The 19,932-nt window shown below is 41.9% G+C and overlaps 1 protein-coding gene across 5 annotated transcripts in view; it reads right to left on the reverse strand.

Moving 5' to 3' along the window:
- Positions 1 to 18,863, reverse strand: part of SMAD2 (SMAD family member 2) — an 83,220-nt gene extending 64,357 nt beyond the window's left edge. For 2 of the 5 annotated variants that reach the window (XM_042962617.1, XM_042962613.1), the window contains exons 1-2: positions 18,772 to 18,863; positions 18,352 to 18,437 (exon numbers count right to left, since the gene is read on the reverse strand). The gene's annotated coding sequence lies outside the window, so the exon portion shown is untranslated. Of the gene's footprint in view, positions 1 to 18,351; positions 18,482 to 18,716; positions 18,739 to 18,771 lie in introns of those variants that run through there. The other 3 variants (XM_042962615.1, XM_042962616.1, XM_042962614.1) reach the window with 3 other exon arrangements.
- Positions 18,864 to 19,932: the final 1,069 nt, after the last annotated feature.

A 19,932-nucleotide genomic window follows, 5' to 3' on the forward strand; every position in this document is an offset into this window, starting at 1 on the left:
TTGCTGTGATAAAGCTATACATTTGCTAAAAAAAGAACTAGAATTCTCAAAAAAGGACTTTGGATTCTCAAAAGACCATTCTCAAAATGGTCTTCCAACTGAAGACACTTGGGCCTTGGGACAGTTTGCTAGAAAATAACGGTCACAACCTAATAAATAATCCTACTCATTCCTTCAAAGGGGAAGAACAATTAATGAGGTTAAGGCCCCCAGCCCCAATTCAGGACACTGTCCCAAGGGTCTCCCAGAAGAGCCAAAACCATATGCCAAATTTCATAAATTTATCCGGCCAATGGGTACATTTCTTTAGGGACATCTCCTGGAACCATGTAACAATGCTGCCCTGGCACTCTTCAAAGTCCAGCTGTGGTTTAGACACTAAAAATGTGAAGGGAGCCAATAAGCAGGATTCTGTGACTTTCTTTAGCAATACAGCAGACATGGCGAGAAGGTGAGGTTTGCCCAGAGCTAGGGATTTGTAAGGTAAGTAAAGCACAGCGAGAACTTGAGTAGCACGGTTAAGCTGTCTACAGTGGTTGACTCTATATACTACCCATAAATAAGCAAGCCAGTACACAAAACTACAACTTGAAAAATAAAGCAAACACACAAAATTCCATCAAACACATGTAATAATCCACCGAAGCAGGTGTTTGGGACTACCGGGCAGCCAAAGGTATACCTGCCTATCTGTGGCTTCTGCTGAATTCCTCCTCTGCCACAAAGCATGCTAAAGGGGAGCCAGCTGTGTAAACCTCAGGCCCATGTGACATAGTCTTTTTGGAGCACAGAGAACATGCTGATTAATTCAACCTTCAGAAGGGAGAGGGATCACAGAAGGGACACCAGAGCAGAAGCCTAAGAGGAGAGAGAGAACATCAGGCTGAAAGTTCAGCATGTTTCCAAAGTTTCCAGGAGTTACAAAATCCGTAGGTAGGTATCACTACAATATGGGGTAGAAGGAAACAATATGGTAGGCACGCCGCAGGGGAGGGGAAGGCCAGCCCAGAGCACAGAGCCAAAGAGAGTCTCCTCCTTCAGGTATTTCCAAGACAATTCACCACCCCGATGAGGACATTCCCCGGAAAAGGAGGACTCAGACAACTGCCACTGACCAACCAAACTGAAGAGCGTGTAGTGGCACACGAGTCGCTGTCTGGAACCCAGAAAGAGAAGCAAGTCTGAAGGCTACGGTTTACGGGGTCACTACTACACAGGCCTTAGTGTAAGTCACCGTGCCCCCCACGTGACCAGAAGGCAGCACCGAAGACCGCAGAGGCTCAGGAGAGGGTAGTCAGCACACAGACAAGAGTGTGCCCAAGCAAGGCAGACAACCGTCCCTGCTGAAAAAAGCAGATGCAGCCAGTCTCGAGGGTCGGTTTCTGAAGACTCTCCGGGTCCGTCCCAGCCCCACACCCATTTTATCCTTAGAACAAAACTCTTGAGTTCCATGAGGGGGGGTCCCTGTTCCTTGTGAAAAACTGATAGAACAAACAAAATATAACAAGAATTTGTCCGAAAGGATCTATACCTTTGGTTCAAGGTTAATCCACTTGAACTTGGTTAATCCACTTATGAGAATTCAGCCTAAGAAAATGAATAAAAATTAAACTATCATCAGCAAAACTGAAAGGGATTCCCAGTGGTAGTAACAGGTAGTAACAGAAACACTTCTTTTGGGAGAAATGTTTCTGAGGTCAGATGGATTCTTGGGAATCTAAAAGTTTTCTGTGAAACCTTTCTAGTTTTATTTCTTCATGGGAATAAATACCCGAAAAGTTTAAGCCTATTCTGGGTCATCCGTGAGACCTCATGGCCTAGTAGAACCACACAATCTCGGCGTCCCATGTCTTAGAAAAACAGTTATGAGCACTTTGGAACAATGTAACCACCGAACGTTAACAGCCTTCAGTCGTCATGTCTTTGTAACCAGGGCTGGCTGACACCTGGCTAATTATCTCCAGAGAATTTTTAAAGTATTCGGTAAAATATTTTTCAGTAATGCTGATAATACATTTCAACCGGTTGCACGTTTTAAATAGCTAAGATATATTTAGCCAACAGTCTTGAAATGAAATGTTAACAGACTGAATTTAGGTTTTTACAAGGTATCCATGTCAATGTGCTCCAAGTTGAAGACAAAACGGAATAAGAAAACTAGATTTATGATCAAGTTATTGAAAAATGAGTCATTTACGGAATATACAGATTTCCTTCCATAGTGTGGCAGCGAGCTCTGTACTGAAATTAGATTTTTTTTTCAACATCTGCAAGAAGTGAAAAACAAGTTCAGATACTAATTCTGTTCCTAATTCCAGCAATAAGTGAGACTTACAAAGCAGGATTCATTACAACAGGAAGGCTTTATCTGTACAGCTCAATAAGAAACCTTATCAAGTGATAGATCAGTAAAACTAGGATTCGAAGATTACTCACTGGAAAGTTTCAGTTAAGTAAAAGGTCTGATTATCCTGAACTCAAAAATAAAGCCTTCAAGTTATTAATCACTGTATAACATAGTTTTACAAATAGGACTCTCTACGTATTTTATTAAACTATAGTTCATTTCTTTGAGCCCTCAACGCTGCTCTTTGCTTATTGTTTTTATTCTGATATAAACCTGATCACTTAATATAGATTTTAAAAAACCTCCAAATCCTGAGAATGTTTTCTCATTTTCTTATACTGTCTTCTAGAGTACACAAATTTTTACTTTAGACTCTTTTAGGACACACTTTGCTTCTTTCTAAAGAAATTCCTTTCTGCCCCCAAGCACCTAGTGCTTACTCTATGACACAACAGGTTAGTCTCGGAATCAGGTAATTAAGCATTAACTCAATTCTAAGCATCCTACCATCGCTCACGAATGAGGAATCTGAGGCGTGAAGGCCCCTGATGTAAAGATATCCCTCCCTAGATATTCTTGTGGATGTTTTAGTACTGCTTTTCACATTTAAGTTTCCAACATACCAAGAATTTGCTTTTGGTTAAGGCGTGAGATAATGACCAAACATCTCCTGTAAGGACAGCCTACTTTATCAGGGCCGTTAGTTTATCTTTCCTTTAATAATCCACGTGGCTCTTGTCACAAAGCAAATCCCTAGAAACCAACGTCTGACTGCAGGCTTTGTATTCTATTTATTGTACTTGTTCACACCTACACCAGAATCCCAATGTTTTACTTCCTTCCCCTCTCTAGGAAGCTGATCATCTGCAGGGTGAGTCCCTCTCTCCTCCTTTTTCAAACGTACGTTAGTTATCTTTAGTTTGTAAAGTCCCACAGGATTGTGATTACATCACTTTGTGGAGAACCAACATGTTTATAATATTGAGTATCCTTATTTATGCAAATGAGATATTTCTATTTATTTTGAACTTATGATCCATCAGTAAGTTGCAGAATTTTCTCCGGAAAGGTCTCACACATCTTGTTTAATTTGTTTATTCTTCCAAGTATCTTGGGTTTCATTGTGAATGGGTGTCTTATCTAAAAAATTAAATATTTCAGTCATACCAAAAATATATGGAAACACCCTTGGGCCTCCCACCCAGCTCTGTCATCTCTTAGCATTCTGGGGTATTCTGACCAGATAGAAGAAATAAGACATGCTAGATGGATAGAGCTCAAATCCCCCTAGCTACCCCTTTCCACTTCCATTCCCCTCCTCCTTGCTTCTCAGAGATCATCGTCATCCTGATTTTCCCCTGTTGTCACTTAAATGGTTTGGGTACATACTGTACCCCTAAATTCTTGCATATTTTATAAATTTCTATGACACATTAATACCGCTCATGTCACTTTGCTTTTTGCACTATTACTATCCACATTGATACATATATAATCCTGAACTCTAGCTCACTCATTTCAGCTGTCATAGAGCATGCCACTGTGTCACTATTACAGCTGTCCATTCTCCTTTTGATTCCTATTTAGATCGTTTCCAATTCTCCACTCTTACAAGCTGCCAGGAGTAGTCTGTATACCTTCTTACACGTATGTGAGAGCTGTTCAGGGGCAGAAACTTTCAAACTTCTTGATCAAAAGAGCAGACCTGCAGTGAGAAATACATCAGTCTCTCTCAATTAAAACAGACATTTTACTGTATGTCACCCTCTGCTATTTCTCTAAATTGAGTGTCGTGAACCACTGGTGAACGTGAAATCAATTTGGTTGGTTCTGAAAAATTCCTTTTAAAAAGCAAAAGAAAAAATAGACAAAAATTAAGTATAAAAAGTAGAGACAATAAAATAGAAAACAGTACACTTAATTATTTTAATATTTTAATTGTTTTTATCACACGTAAGATACATTTTCCAAGAGGGTCTGTAAAAAACATACGAAAGCCACTGCCTTGGGACATATGCCGAGGAGCGGAAAGGCTGCAGAGGAGGCCATGCACACAGACTCTACGAATACTGTCAACAGGGTTCTAGCAACTGTCATTCCCACCAGGGAAGTAGGAGTTCCTCTTTAGCCCCACGTCACCAACATTTGACATTATTTAGTCCCTTGGAACTTTTGCCAAAAGGATGGGTGTGACACGGAGGGTTGCTGATGTTTTGCACTTCCCTGACTACTAAGAAGTCTCAGGATATTTTCATGTTTATTGACTTTTCAGGATTCAATTCCTTTGAATCATTTGTTCATACTCACCACCTTTTTCTTAAATCACGGGATTGATTTATAGAGTCTGGATAACAACCTTTTGTTAATTACACTTGCCACATCTCTTCACTCAGCAAGTGACTTTTGGTGGCTTTTTACACTAAGATTTCACTTTAATGTGCTCAAATTTAATCAATATTTTAAATATTACATATAAATGGGTATCTTTTTTTTTTAAATGAAGTGGGTTTTTTTTTTTTAACGTTTGAGAGAGAAAGAGAGAGAGAGAGAGCACGAGATCGAGCGAGCAGCGGAGGGACAGAGAGAAAGGGAAACACAGAATCCGAAGCAGGCTCCAGGCTCTGAGCGGTCTGTGAGCAGAGCTCAACGTGGGACTTGAAATCACGAAATACGAGATCATGACCTGAGCTGAAGTCGGATGCTCAACAAACTGAGCCACACAGGTGCCCCTACGTGGGTATCTTCTTAAAAATCCCTCCATATGTTGTCATTTTTTAAAAGTCATAAAGTCTCAAGTTTTGCTTTGCATATTTTGGTGTATGTTGTGAGGTATAAAGTCTCAAGTTTTGCTTTGCGTATTTTGGTGTATGTTGTGAGGTAGGGATCTTTCCCTCCCCAACAAAGATAACCAAGTATACAAGTACTATATATTGAATCTTCCTTAGCAGTTACAATGCTACTTGTGTTTCTGGGTCCTTTTCTTTTTTTTTTCCATTAATCTATATTTAAGGCAAATACCATCATGTCTTAACTACTAAAGTGAAAGTATTTTTCTTGATATTGGAGAAAGTGACTTCTTTCACCTCCTGGGATTTTAATTGGAATGACACCAAATATACGAGAAAGAAAACTGACATATATAATAGTGTCTTCCATTCATAAACACAAGTATATACATCTCCCTATAATTATATGAGCCTTAAAATTTTCTCCATTAAGGTCCCACACATTTTGGCTTTATTTTTTCCTAGGTATTTTACAATTTGTGTTGCCATTTTAAATGGTGACTTTTTAAAATTTAAATTGTCGCTGGTATATAGAAATGCAGGTATTTATGTATTAGCTTTAAAAATCAACTTTATTGAGGCTTAGTTTGCATACAATGAAATGCACAGATGCTAAATGTATAGTTTGAGGAGTTCTGACAAATATATACATCCACATAACCAGCATCCTAATCAAGATATAGAACCATTTCCACCATCTCATCAAGTTTTCTTGTGTCCCTTTTCAATTTACCCTCCTCACCCGTTACTGATCTGATTTCTATCGAAGTAATTGTGCCGGTTCTAGAAATTCATATAATTGGAATCATGTCATATGTACACTTCTGTTTTTTTTTTTTAACCAACACCCTTTGCTCAAATTAAGCAAGTTCTCTTATACTCCTAGTTTTCTAAGAATCAGTACAGAATTTAATCATATGCTGTTTTCCCCTTCACCCATCAAGATTATCATTTGGCTTTTTTCCTTTGATGTGATTTCATTTATGGGTTTTCTTATGTTTAATCATCTTTACATTCCTGTGACACACCCTGACTAGCTATGGTTTTTTGTTTTAAGCAAATACTAATATTTTACCTAAAATGTGTATTGCCATGTTCATTAGTGAGATGTGGCCTATTCATTTCCCTTTGCCTAGTACATTCGTCCCATCAGGGGTATCTAGATTGCAGTAGCCTAACAAAATCATGTTTTCTGTTATTTCCTATAACATTTCGTGTAAGACTGAAATCATAGATTCTTTGTATGTTCTATACAACTTGCCCATCTGGGGTTTTCACTTGGGGTTTGGTTTCTTGGTTTTGGGTTTTTATTTAATTTTATTTTGGTGTAGGTAGTTGTCTAATTTAAGTTTTTAAATTATAATCTAGTCAAGTTTCTTATTCTTAAGCCAATTTTAGTAATTTATTTTACAAGAAATTGTGCATTCTGTTTTCAAATTTAAAGGCAAAAAGCTGTTCACAGTGTTCTCAGCTTTAAAATCTCAATTTGTCTGTAGTCATATCCCCTTTTGATTTCTAATGCATTTGTGCCTTTTTTTCCTCCTCTATCAATCTTGGCAAACGTAGTCTTTTCAACTTGGCACCTTTGGTTCAGTCGATCCGATTATAACTTTTTTTTTCATTAATGTTTCTCAACTTTATTTCCTTCCTTTTCCTAACTCATCACATTGTATAGTTAACGCATTAATCTTTAGTTCTTTAGTAACAAACATTTCCTCGTGAATGTGATTAGTGTCCTTATAAAATAAGCCCTAGGGGGGAAAAAAAACCAAAACCCTAGGAATCCCCTTGTTCCCTTCCACCAGATGAGGGTACAGCAAAGACAGCGGTCTAAGAAGTAGGAAGCAGGTCCCCACCAGACACCAAATCTGCTGGTGCCCTGAACTTGGACTTCAAGCCTCCAGATCTGTGAGAAATAAATTTGTTTTTATAAGCCACCCAAGTCTATAGAATTGTTACAGCAGACCAAAATGGATTCAGACATAAATTCTAACGCCTAGTGTATATTTTTTATTCCTTTACTTTGAAACTATGTCATCATACTTTCAGTTGTGTCTACTAATAAAAAGCATTTGAATTTTTTTTTTTTTTTTTAAGTTGCCACTGTCCTTTAACCAGCAAGCTTTATTAAAATACCTGGGCCAATTTTCTATCGTCTTATTTTGTTTTGTAATTCTTCTGCATCTTCTTTGCTTTTTCCTCCTTTTTTGCCTCTGTTGGAATGATCAAATTTCTTCATTTCCACTCCCTCATCCTCATTTGGAGTTATACCTTCAATTCCAAATCTTTTGGTGGGGGAAGGGTGGGGAGATACCCTTAAAAATTTAATGGAAAACTTTCATCAGTAGGGTGCAGGTGAAAACACAGCTTACTAAAAAACCATAATAAAGGAATTACAAAAAGACACTCTCATGCAGAGAAGGGTAAAAAAGAAAGCAAGTAAAATTTTGATAACTGGAAAATGAATGGATGAACAGATCAGAGACTACTAACTCTACTAACTCTACTAACTCTAAGCGAGGTATGGGGAAACATCCTGATTTTCACAGCAGAATCCTCAAAGGGTTAAGTAAAAGACAGCACTAGTCACAGCAAAAATTGAGGGCTCTGAGAGGGGAGATGAAAAAGGCAGGATTGGGTGAGAGATATCTGAGAAGCAATTAGATCCTGAGATCTGCTCTCCAACTCTATCTATGTCACTAAGTACCTGTTCCTGTTCCTCTCCCTCTCTAGAAGACTAAATGTTCATTCTCAGCAGAAAGTAAAACAGTCTCACTGGACTAGGAGATGGCCTGGGGATCACTGGGAAAAGAGAGGGAGTAAATGAACGCGAGTACACTGCATGCTGAACGCAGACTCCCAATCCCTTCCTCCACTGGGTTCTGGCTCCCAAAATACTAGCAGCCAAACCTTTACCATTTAGTCAGATCAAGACTCTTCTCTGGGGTGCCTGACCCGACCGAGGAGAAAAGACGTACAGATACTAATACTGAGAGTTTACCAACAAACAGCCCACACAGATTACACTGAAACTGAAAGGAGACAAGCCTCACCCACAGGCTCAGTTTTCAATCGGCTTTTTGGACCCCTACCTTCGTAATCAAGGATGACTCTCATTATCTGAGGAAAAAATGGCCCAAACCTGAAAAACGCAACTCAAGAAATTTGAGACCATACAGAGAGAGGAAATCATTGTAAAAATCATCAACATAGCTAGAGAAACGAGGGAAGACAAGAGCAACCCTGAAGCAAGTGCAGCATGTTTTATAAAAGAAACATTAAAAAAATTAAAGAGCTTTGGATAGCTTGAGAGTTCTTGATAGCAGAAAGGGCAGACATCAATAGAAGGGATGGAAAGGTAGAGGAAATCCAGAAAGTACAACAGTAGGATGAAAAATAGTAGAAAAAGTGAAGAGGACTGAAGGACTTAATTCAGGAGGTCCAATGTCCAAAGAGGACTTCAGAAAGACATTAAAGATAACAGCGGGGCAGGGGTCAATCAAAGAAATCAAGAAATACTCCCTGAACCGAAAGACCTAAAGGGCCAATCAAGACCTCAGGACAATAGGAAAGAACACATCCACATACATCCAGGTTGGTGGCTGTGAAACTTCAGAATGCTAATGACAAAGAAAAGTCTGAAGTCTCCTGGCAGAAACAACAAGTTATTTTAAAAAGAATCACAACAGCTTTGGTTTTCTCAAGAGTAACAGTGTAAGTGAGGTCAACAGAGCAATGCCTTCATAATTCGGGGCAGGGGGACTACTTCCAACCGAGAATTCTATTACCCAACCAGGGTAGAATAAAGGTATTTTCGACATGTAACATCTCCAGATATTTACCCAATACATTCTCTCTCAAGGAGAGTCTTGACAGACATGTTTCATTAAAAGGAAGGAGAGCCAAAAGAATAAGGGATCTAACAAAGAAGAAAGGTGAAGGAACCTCATAAGATGACCAAGAATGAAGAGGGATCCCAGGATGACTGCTGTGTCCTAGGTATACAGGCAACCAATGCAACTGGAGCAAGTTCAAAAATATACAGCCAAGAATAATGCCAGGCTTCTCTCCAAAGTGCACAAACATCATAAAAGTCAATGGAAGCGTTGTGATGAGACCCACAATGGTCATCGTAAATGATTAAGAGTAAATGATACAGTAAAGAACCACCCGATACCTCTCTTTTAACCGTCACCTTAGCAAGAGATTTCTGCTCCCACAGACTACAATGCAAAAGAAGAAAAAAACCGCCTGAGAAATTCTCATGTATTCATACGTGTCTGTATACACGTGCAATTTCTTCAGACCAGGGCTGCCCAACAGAAATAGGATGCCATCCACACGTAATTGTAAATTTTCTACTAGCCACATTAAAAAACTAAAGTAAAAATATAAAATTAGTCATTTAAATAATAATTTAATCCCACTATATCCAAAATTACTATTTCAATGCACAATCAGTACTAAAAAGTAAAATACTTTACATTCTATTTTTTGTTCTAAATGTTATAAATCTCCTGTGTATTTTCCACTTGCTGCCCATCTCAGTTCTGACTCGCTATATTCCAAGTGCTCGGTGGCCACATGTTGGGACACAGCAGCTCTAGAATGATACACCAGAAAGAAGCTCATAACAGTGGTTCCCTTTCTGGAAAGTAGAACTGGGGAGTAGGAGGTGGGAGTTTTCAGGGAGACTTACTTTTCATGATTTACTATTTTGTTCCTTTTGAATTTTGCACCATATTCATGTACTACCTACTCAAAAACATGAATAAAGTCCATTCCATAGAATAAATACATAAACGTAGATCTCCTTTGACCCGCTTCTAGAAACCTACCTCATGTATGTGTAAAATGATGAATAAACTAAGTTTATTTGTTGCGACACTGTTTTTAATACCCTGAGACTGGAAATAACCTAAATGTCCGTCAACAGAAGACTGGTCAAATACACTACAGCACCCATACAAAATAATACTCTGAAACCAAAGTAAATGGGTACTCATTATGTACTGACATGGAATAATCTATAAGATGATTATATAAAATACGTGACCCTTTGTCCTAAAAAGTAATATATGCACAAAGTTGCTCATATATGGACAGAATTACTGGAACATTACACAAAAACCTAGTAACGTTACTAGCCTTTGGAAAGGCAACTGGGTGGCAAGGGACAGGCTCGGAAAGAGACTTTTCACCATATATCCTTTTGCACCTTTTGAATTTTGAATGGTAATAATGTTATTACCTATCTTAAAAGCTCCTCATTCTACATCTAGCTGGTATCTTTTTATTTACCATGTTTGGTCTTCATGTGATATGTAAGTTCATCTATAAAGACTAGTGTTTTTCTAGTTTCTTCATAGAGAGCGTTGAGGCTTGTTTTTCCCAGAGGCCAGATACTTGAATGATACTGAAGTAGTTTTTATACACATACACACACACACACACACACACACACACACACACACACACTTAGCACATAGTTCCCAGAGTCATATCATTACAACTTCATCCCTAGCAACTGGATTCGTTAGTAAACTCCCCAAAGTCAGCTTTTCCTGAACACTGACTGATTTCCAAGTTTCTGGTACCTGGAAACATCTCTCTCCCTCTCCTCCCTTCCTTTCCCCCTCCCTCTCTAGATCAACTATATACATAAGAGAAAAAATATATATACCCAAGGAAATCTCTTACATCTAATTCAACATTTATAGCAGGTGGAATGGGCCTAATCTGTGTCTGCTTTGGCATGTCTGTGTGATTTTAAGAAATCTAAGTAAAGAAGAGTTTAGTCAATAATGACAAACACTGGAAAAAGTAGTATGATAACTAAAAAAGACTGCTAAACTTGGCTGTTCAGAATTCACTGGTAACTTCTGAAAGGGAGGTAGGAAGCGAATATGAAAGAGTGGCAAAAAACATTTCCAAGGTTCAAGTGTAGAACAAAGGAAGTGATTAAATATAGAAAGCAAATGTAGGTTTCAAATATCTTCAAATTACAAATACAAAATATTCCCCAAATACCTACATGAATTTTTATTTCAAAAGAAAGCTAGATTTTTCAACATAAAATACTTCAAATGTAATAGTGCTGTCTCAAACACCTAAGGTCCTTCCAGAAAGAGTACAAAATCACCATAAGATTTTTGGCAATCCTGTTCAAACATGTGCTACACAGGTAGACAAAAACAAAAAACAAAAAACAACTAATGACCTGAATTTTGACAATGGTTTTAGTCAAAGAAATGAGGATAAAAAAAGTATTAAAAATATATATATAAAGATAGACAACAACTCATTGAAAAACAGACTTCTCAATTCTCACTGTAACTATGCTCTTTTCCAAAGTTGTAAGCCAGGAAGGAAAGACCCTGCCATTGGAAACATAAGGTGGCCCCACTAGAGAACGATGGGTGTCTTTTAAATGTAAGCAAATAGAAAACATTCATGTGTTCATTTTATGGACTGTTAAAACCTAAAGTGAGAGCATGAATTTAACCCTGAAAGCAGGTCATTAGCTCAGTGAAAGGCCACATTACATACGGACTGCTGTGTAAAGAGACTACCTATTCTTGGAGTTCTATTCCTTTCTCCTTGAAAGAGTTGTATGGAATCTATACGTCTATAAGCAGCTTGTAAACATAAAATTACATGCTGGTTTATCATTCCCAGATTAAAAATATATATGTGTATATACACATACATATACATACATACACATATATATATCCAACTATTAGGAGACCACACTGGGCCAGACTCAAATCGGCATGAAGATTCAGTACTCCAAATGCCCTTCCAACTCCCAGAGTCTTGACCTGCAGAAGCAGCCGCTTACAGTCCTCAGGGTGTGCAAGTGCAATCAAAGCAAAGTCTACAGTAGGCTTGTTCAACAAAACTTTCTATTAAAATTAAATTTAACATTTATTTCCTCGGTTACTGCAGTCACAGTTCAAGTGCTAAGCAGCCACCTGTGGCTAGTGTCTACCATATTAGTTCGGGTCTACAGCCAAGGTTTTTCTCCGCGATCTATCAGTCCTCAGGGGGAGCTTCACAGGTTCCACCCCCCCCCCCCCCCCCCCCCCCCCGGGAGAGGACAACTGAGCAGGCAGGACTTCCGCAACCGCCCATCCCCCTTACATTTTGAGATTCTGCATAACGTTTTGTACGTTCTGGGTGCTGTTGTGCGCATACAAGGGTGGGTGGGTGTGTGTACGTGCGCGCGCGAGCGTGCACGTGTTAAGTCTGAAAACTACTGGCTCAGAGCAGAAATGACGTACAAACCTCAGACCAAAGCTGAACCCTCTGATACTTAAAACAGTTTATAAATAAAAGTTTAAATGGCCAGTTTACATGAACTACTGCCTAACCACCTGTCTGTGAAGTAAAAGGCTGGTCTAAGCATGGAAAATTTGCATTCACTGCCACAGATAGAACATCTCTAGTCAACAAAAAAGTTTCCATAGGTCATTCAAATCAAGGGAGAAAGCTCACGGCCCTGCTTCCATTGTAGCATTTATCAGGAGTTTATTCTGTGAACTTTGCAAATCAGATTCGCCGCCCCATATTTTGTAAAGAAGCATGAGATTAAAATAGAGCATTTCCTTAATATTCACAAAAGTTTAACCATTATCTTTTTTTTTTTTTAACATTTATTTATTTTTGAGAGACAGAGAGAGACACAGTATGAGCAGACGAGGGGGCAGAGAGAGAGGGAGACACAGAATCTGAAGCAGGCTACAGGCTCCGAGCTGTCAGCACAGAGCCCAACGCGGGGGCCCGAACTCACAAACCGCGAGATTATGACCTGAGCAGAAGGAGGATGCTCAACTGACTGAGCCACCCAGGCACCCCTAACCATTATCTCTTTATAGAATTTTTGGAAGAGCTGAAGCAGCATATGAAAATGCACTTTACCTTAGACACAGGCAAATTACAAGATCACAGATTTCCCATGTTACTTGCTCAGATGGCATCTTTTTTGAATCAAGGTAACGAACTTGATGGACTTCCAATGGCTCCCCCCAAGATTATTCTTCCTTACCAACTGAACACATTAAGCCTGAAACTATGCCCTCCCCCAAAATGGAAGGGAGTTAGGAGGAGGACACCAGATTTAAGGAAATGCAGGTTTTCAGACGCAAACTGGGCACATGTACTGAACAGATAGCAACTAAAGTCTACACTTACTTTCCGCTGCTCTCATCCTCAGGCCAAAGTAATTCCAGATTTTGAAAAATTACAGGACTAAAAAAAAAAAAAAAAGAAAAAAAAGGAAAGAAAGAAAGAAAGAAAGAAAGAAAAAGAAAAATCACAGGACTAGCTAGAAGAATTAGTGACCATTTCATATTACAATGAAATAAACTCACAAATTTTAATGGGATTAAAGTCACTCACTAGGATCTCTGTTTTCTTAAGAGCCCAAACTTAAAGAGATCTAAATTACCAGGCACCAGCCCTATTACTGTGGCTCAGTTACATCTAAGAGGAATGTACACCCTGTGTACTCTAGAATGTAAGTCACAGAATTAGCTTAATATTTCTGGCTATCTGGCCAAATCAAAGGCAGTGTCTAAATCCATCTAGCTTGGCAAAATTATATTCTCCCCACATGAAATTACAGAAACTGAAGCTGAGGGCTATCCTTGACATGACTAGCTAGAATCAGCACTGAAATATGCCCTAATTGAATACATTGCAATTATAACAATCTGGAATAATGATCAAAATTGATCAGAGACAAGCCATAAGCCTCAAACTCATTTTTAAATGAGTAACATTGAATTACTTGTGTACTACTGGAAAAAAAAAAAAAAGGCTAAGGCTATGTGTTACAAGGTCACCAATTAGCATTTAACGGAGTAGATTTAGAAAGTAACTCTTCCTGGGTAGGAAGGAGAATAATCTAAAAAAAAAATTATTAAGGCTAAATACTGGGTCAAAGTCACACATAAGAGGCAAGAAGCCCTCAACAGACAGGCTAGCCAACTGTCCATACTTGTTCAGTCCTCGGAATCTCTAGCACACCATCTTGAAGCCTGAGTGAAATGTTTTAGCTGACACCCCTGCAGACTGACAAGGAATGACCTACTCCAAAAAAAGGGGGTGGCATGGGGTGCTACAGCACTTAGATCACCTTTCTTTACTACTGGCCTAGCATGAAAGGCTTCTCAGTCACCAACAGTGGAGCTCTAAATAGCAAAACAAATGAAAAACATCTTGCTCATAGTAGGTCCTGTGGATCTTTCACAAAACAAGTCATTCTATATGGCACAATGTTCTACCCCTTTAAGAATATTTGCTAATCATCCCAAATGACAATCTAAAGCATATTATGTAGATTACTGCACTCTTAAAAAGATTTTCCCAAACATGGCTTAAGCTAATTGATGAACATTCATTACTACGCTTTCAGGTCTGGTCCTGCACTGAATGGTCCCAGACATGCTAGTTAGGCTCTGAATATTTGTTTTGTGTCCTGTAGATTATCTCTATTATCCTCACCAGGCTGTTATCTGTTTTTTTTCTTTCCAGACACACATAGGCTAAAACAGTTCCCCATCCTCCTACCCCACCACCCCCCCTCCACTCCTCTTAACCTCCCACATTACTCACAATCTACTTGTTTCTAATCTACTGTGGGTTTAGAAGCTAGATAACTTTGTTAGAAACACCTGAAATAAATGCCAACAGGTTCCGATTAAGGGTCTCGATGGCTCTCCTATCACTAGAACTTTAGCTTAAAAAGAACTGCTGAAAGCTACAACCAGAAGACATGGCGCCTGGGTGGCTCAGTTGGTTAAGGGCCCAACTCTTGATCTCACCTCACTAAGGTCATGATCTCCGGGTTCATGAGTTCAAGTCCCATGTCGGGCTCTGCACTGATAGGGTGGAGCCTGCTTGGAAGTCTTTCTGCCCCTACCCAACTTGTGCTTCCCCTCTCACTCTCTCAAAATAAACTCAAGAAAAGAAAAGAAAAGAAAAGAAAAAAGAAAGCTACAAGAGAGCAACAGATCACCTGGGAGGACCCTATGTCTGAGGCAATGTTCTAGGTACTTCAACCACAATCATTTAATCCTCGTAATAACCTGAAGAGGTAGGTATCCTTACAATCATTTTCAGCCAGAAAAACAAGGCTCAGAAGTTAAGCAATTTGCCCAACATAGTAACTGAGAAACCAACTATTAGCCTGTCTCTCTGATGCCACAACCCATGGCCGTCCTACTACATGAGATTGTAGCCCAATCCTTATTCTCGATGTCGGTCATTGTCTTTGCACTTTATTTCCAATTCTTTCACTGGAATGTGTCTGATGCAGGTTTGCTTCCTTTCTCCAGCCACTTTCTATAACTAAAGGGCAATGGATAGTCAAACTAAGGCCGAAGGAAGTTTAGCTCTGTAAGTGTTCACCTGTTCAGCAACAGATGTGTTTCTGAAACACTGGCCACATCCTCAGTTGTATAGATAGTGAAAAACTGATGACAAGCTCCTCCCCAAACTACAGACTGTTCCCAGTGACACTATGAGTTAACACTTGTCTTCCCTGGTAATGTCCTCTACAGTAAAGCATGCAATGCAAGCATACTTTAGAAACTGGCTCAGTAACATATCGCAAGCTCCCTCAATTTGTACAATAAAGTGATTTCCTTACTCTGAAGACTGGAGGACAAGGCAGGAGATAGAAGGAGTTTCTACTTTTCTAATTCCATTAAGGAACAGGGGTATACTTGTTCCCTGTTACTCTATTGCCGAGTCCAGGGCCTGACACACAGCAAAGCCTATTTTACTTGTTGAATAAATGCTACTTGTTCAATAAATACAAGTTATTTGTTGAATAAACGTATAACCTCTCCTGAATTGGTTTTGAAATCTTTGGATTTCTCACTTCTGACATACCCTTGCAATACTTAGTGGAAAACAGCTTTCATCTCACAAAAACTAAAAGCTTAACAACGGTTCCTCTCCTCCCATCAAAAGACAAGGGATCTAAAAGACATGCCCCTCTCCACCCTCTAAAAATGACTCTCGTCCCAAGAACATGAATGAGCCCCCATCTGCCGGACTGTGCCAAATACAGCTTTTACAAGCATTACAAAAACACCTGTATAAAAAAAGCTGTTCTAAAACAAGGCCTTTGGAGTCCTAAAGTACAAAACCAATAGAATAAGGAGAGCATTCAGGCATTTGTAAGAGCCAAAACTGAAAATATCACCTAAATACAAAAACTTAATAAATGGGTCTTTGATCAGCAGGCTATGCAGCCACATATCTCCCCCCAACGTGAACATGCTAACAATATGATTCTAATATTCACAATATGAAAATGAAAAGGGGACCTTTTGCCATCTTGAAGTAGAAATAACCTTTGCTCCTATTAAAGAGTGACTGCTGAAATATACAAAACCAACCCCAAATTCCTACTTAGTTAAAACACATACCAGGCCTGACAAGCCACAAACAACAGGAAATTACCCCTCATGGTTTCTTACAGGACTATTATTACACGAACCTTACAGATTGTGTAGATTTGATCACTTTCGGCTAGGCACAGGTAAGTTACAACCATGAAAAAGCAAACTCTTGGTGAACACCTACAATGTAAAAGCACTTTAGAAGACACAACTACAACGCATAAAAGCAAAGCTCTGAGAGCAATTTCTTACTAAACAAGCCCAGAAATGGATATTTCCAATCACATTGATTAAAACTTGCCAATGAACTACTTTAAACTCAATTTTAACATTAAGAGTACTAAGTGAGCACTTAGACTCAACATATTCTTATTTATTACCACGACTAATTTTATGGCAAAAATTAAGGAACTTTGAAAACAAAAATCAGTGTTACTTTTCAAATTTAATATAAATGTTTGCTAAATAAACTTCTGGTTGAGAAAATTCCTCCAATATCCTGTATGGTTTTTTAAAGCAAATGAGAAAAATCCTCAAACTAGTATACATTTATGAAATCTATTTTACATTATGTCTCCCATCTCTGTTATATCTGCTTCACATATTTATGTATTTACATTAAAACTCTTCAAACTTCATTTAACTACTTAACTTACACTTCTATCTAAAGAAAACATTTTGAAGGGGGTCAAAACTAGAAAAGCAAATGTATTTTCAGAGTAATAGCAAATTAATTCTTATGTGGCTCAAGGAAAAACATCCTTACGATCAGTGATACAGGTTCAATTCATATAAAACCAGGAAAAAAATGAAAAGGAACAAAGATTACAGAATTATGAAGAATTCTATAAATTAATTCAAATTTCAAGGAGCACTTTTGAAAGATGTAATTACTCCCAAGTTAAGTTTGTGTGGCCACCTATTTATCCATTAACAGTTACTTTACATGTGTTACTTCAGAAGTTTAAAACAAAATTTAGGACACTCCAAACTGTAACAAACAAGACACGATTTTGATGGAAAAATGCTTCCAAACTCGTTTCACCTGGAGATGCCTTTCTAATTAAAGGTTTAATTGACAAGAAACCGGTAGTATTTAACTTTCAAGGGGTCAAGAGGAAGGAACAACAAAACCAACCTAGGTATTGTTTTCCTTTTGTTTGGGATCAAAAGGAAACCATAACCACAAAAAGGTTAAGTAAAAGCCCAAAGTACCCAACCCAAGGACAGTATCCCCCAAGAGAAAACAAAACAGAGTTGCAATTTGTAAACCAAGTTTGAAATACGCGAATCAATTAGCGTGCTTTCCTAAAGGCGTGTGATAAAAACTAATGGGCTCCGCTCGCAGAGCAACTTTCACAAGTGAATGCAGAAGGATCTCGGCAGAGTATCAGCCGTGTGCGTGCTTGTGAGAGTACACACAAGCAATTCAGAACCCCGGGACTATAATGGTTAACAAAGGTTACGGGGCGAGGGCGGGGGGAGGAAAGTGGAAGCGAAGTATCGCACGCTCCTAACACGGCTTGCCAACAACTCCCGAAACGAGAGCTCCGTCCCTCCGGCTTTGAAAATCAGAACCACAAACTACCAAGCGCGTTCGCGGCGGAGGGGACGGGCCCCGGCCGGCCCCAGCTCCCGGAGGAGCAGCTCGGGCGCCGACCCCTTCCCCTCCGGGCCGTCCGGCCCCGCCACACCCCGGCCCCCAGCCCCCGCGGCCATGTGACGCGGCGAGCCTCGCCGACCCGAGCCCGACACAAACACACCCCTAGCCCCGAGGGCCCGCCGGGCGCCGCCGCTTTACCTGCGCGCCGAGGCTCCGGGTCCCGCCCCGTCAGAGCCGGGGGTCCGGGACCTTTTGTTCCTTCCTCTTCCGAATGGGATGAGGGGCTGGCGGGGAGAGGGGAAGGGGCGATTGGAGGCGGAACTGAAAACACTCTCGCGGCCGCCCGGCCCGCCCCGCCCCCCAGCCACTGCCCGGCCCGCGGCCCGGCGCGCGGGGAGGGGGCGCGGGCTCGGCCACCGCCCGCCGGAGGGAGGGGGTGGGGACGCGCGTCCCGCCGCCGCCGCCGCCGCCCCTCCTCCCCTCAGGCGCGCGCCCGTCCGCATCCCCCACCCCTCGGGCCGCCCGGACGGCCGGGCCCTCCCCCGCCGCTCCCGCCGGCCCACCTCCGCTTCCGCCCTGCGCCCTCCGCCGCCGGCCGCAGCGGCGCGGCGCACCCACCTCCGGGCGGCTCGCTCGGCGCTCGCTGGCTGCTGGCTGGGAGCTGCTCCGCCGCCGCCGCGGCCGCGCGGTAGACCCGCCTCCCACCCCGGGCCGCGAGCCCCGCCGATTCGCCGGCGCAGCCCCGGGGCTGGCACCCTGCCGCCCGCTGATTGGCGCCCCCGGCCGCCCGTTAGGGCGCGAGGCACGCCGGCCGAGCGCAGCGCTCGGCGCGCACGGAAGACGGGGTGAGCGGAGGAGGGAAGGAAGGAGGCCGAGCACCCGGGAAGGGTCGGGGCGCGAGCGGGGTTCGGAGAGTCGCGGGCCACTACCTCCCCACCTTCTTTCCCTTTGGCCGCCCCGCCCTCCCGGCCGGACCGGCGGCGCGCGCAGCCAATCAGCGCGCGCGGTGCTCGGGGTGTGAGCCGCGCGTCGGGGGCCTCGAATCGGAAGGGAGACGTCGCTCGCTGATTGGTCCCGCCTCCCCCGTAGAGCGTGAGGCGAGGCGCGGCCGGGCGGGAGGGCTGCCGGGCGGCCGAGGATGAGGCGGAGTGGGACGCCCGCGGTTTCGGTTGACTACGTCTGGGGCGCGATTCCCACGAGGCTCTGGGAAGAGAAGGGGAGGGGAGAGATGAGCAGGGGAAGGGAAGGCACGGAACCCGCCGAGCTGCCGACCACCCCTCACTCATCGCCTGGGCCCGGGGCCCCTCCCCGGTCTCCTGCCAGCGCCATTGGGTGGGGCCTGTGGGGGCCGCCGCCTAGTCCACCTTCCGTACTCAAGCCGGGAGTGGACACGTGCTCATCTTTTGAGGGGGCCCGGGGTCCGCCTCGGGGACAGGACGAGATGGGGCAGAAAACGGGTCCGCAGAAGCCCGAGGACCCGACCCACCCTGGGCCCGCCCAGAGGCGAACGAGTGGGCGGGGCCCTCGTGGTGGTAAACGGGGCGGGGTCCGAGATGTAAATAAGCCCAAGGAGGGGATTTTTACGGGGTTTAGGAGCCAGGGTAAGGGATGCCAGGTATTTAGGTAGAACCGGAATCTTGGTTCTGTCTTCGTTAAAAATGGTGCTAGTCATGCATGCTCTGAAAGATCCTTGCGAAGTCTAAAAGATAAGCGCTTAGCACGATGCTCCCTAATTGCTGGGTTATCTTCCCTTCCTCTTCAATTCTCCACTGATGAGGC

The sequence above is a fragment of the Panthera tigris genome, chromosome D3 (genome assembly GCF_018350195.1).
Source record: "Panthera tigris isolate Pti1 chromosome D3, P.tigris_Pti1_mat1.1, whole genome shotgun sequence".
Taxonomy (NCBI): domain Eukaryota; kingdom Metazoa; phylum Chordata; class Mammalia; order Carnivora; family Felidae; genus Panthera; species Panthera tigris.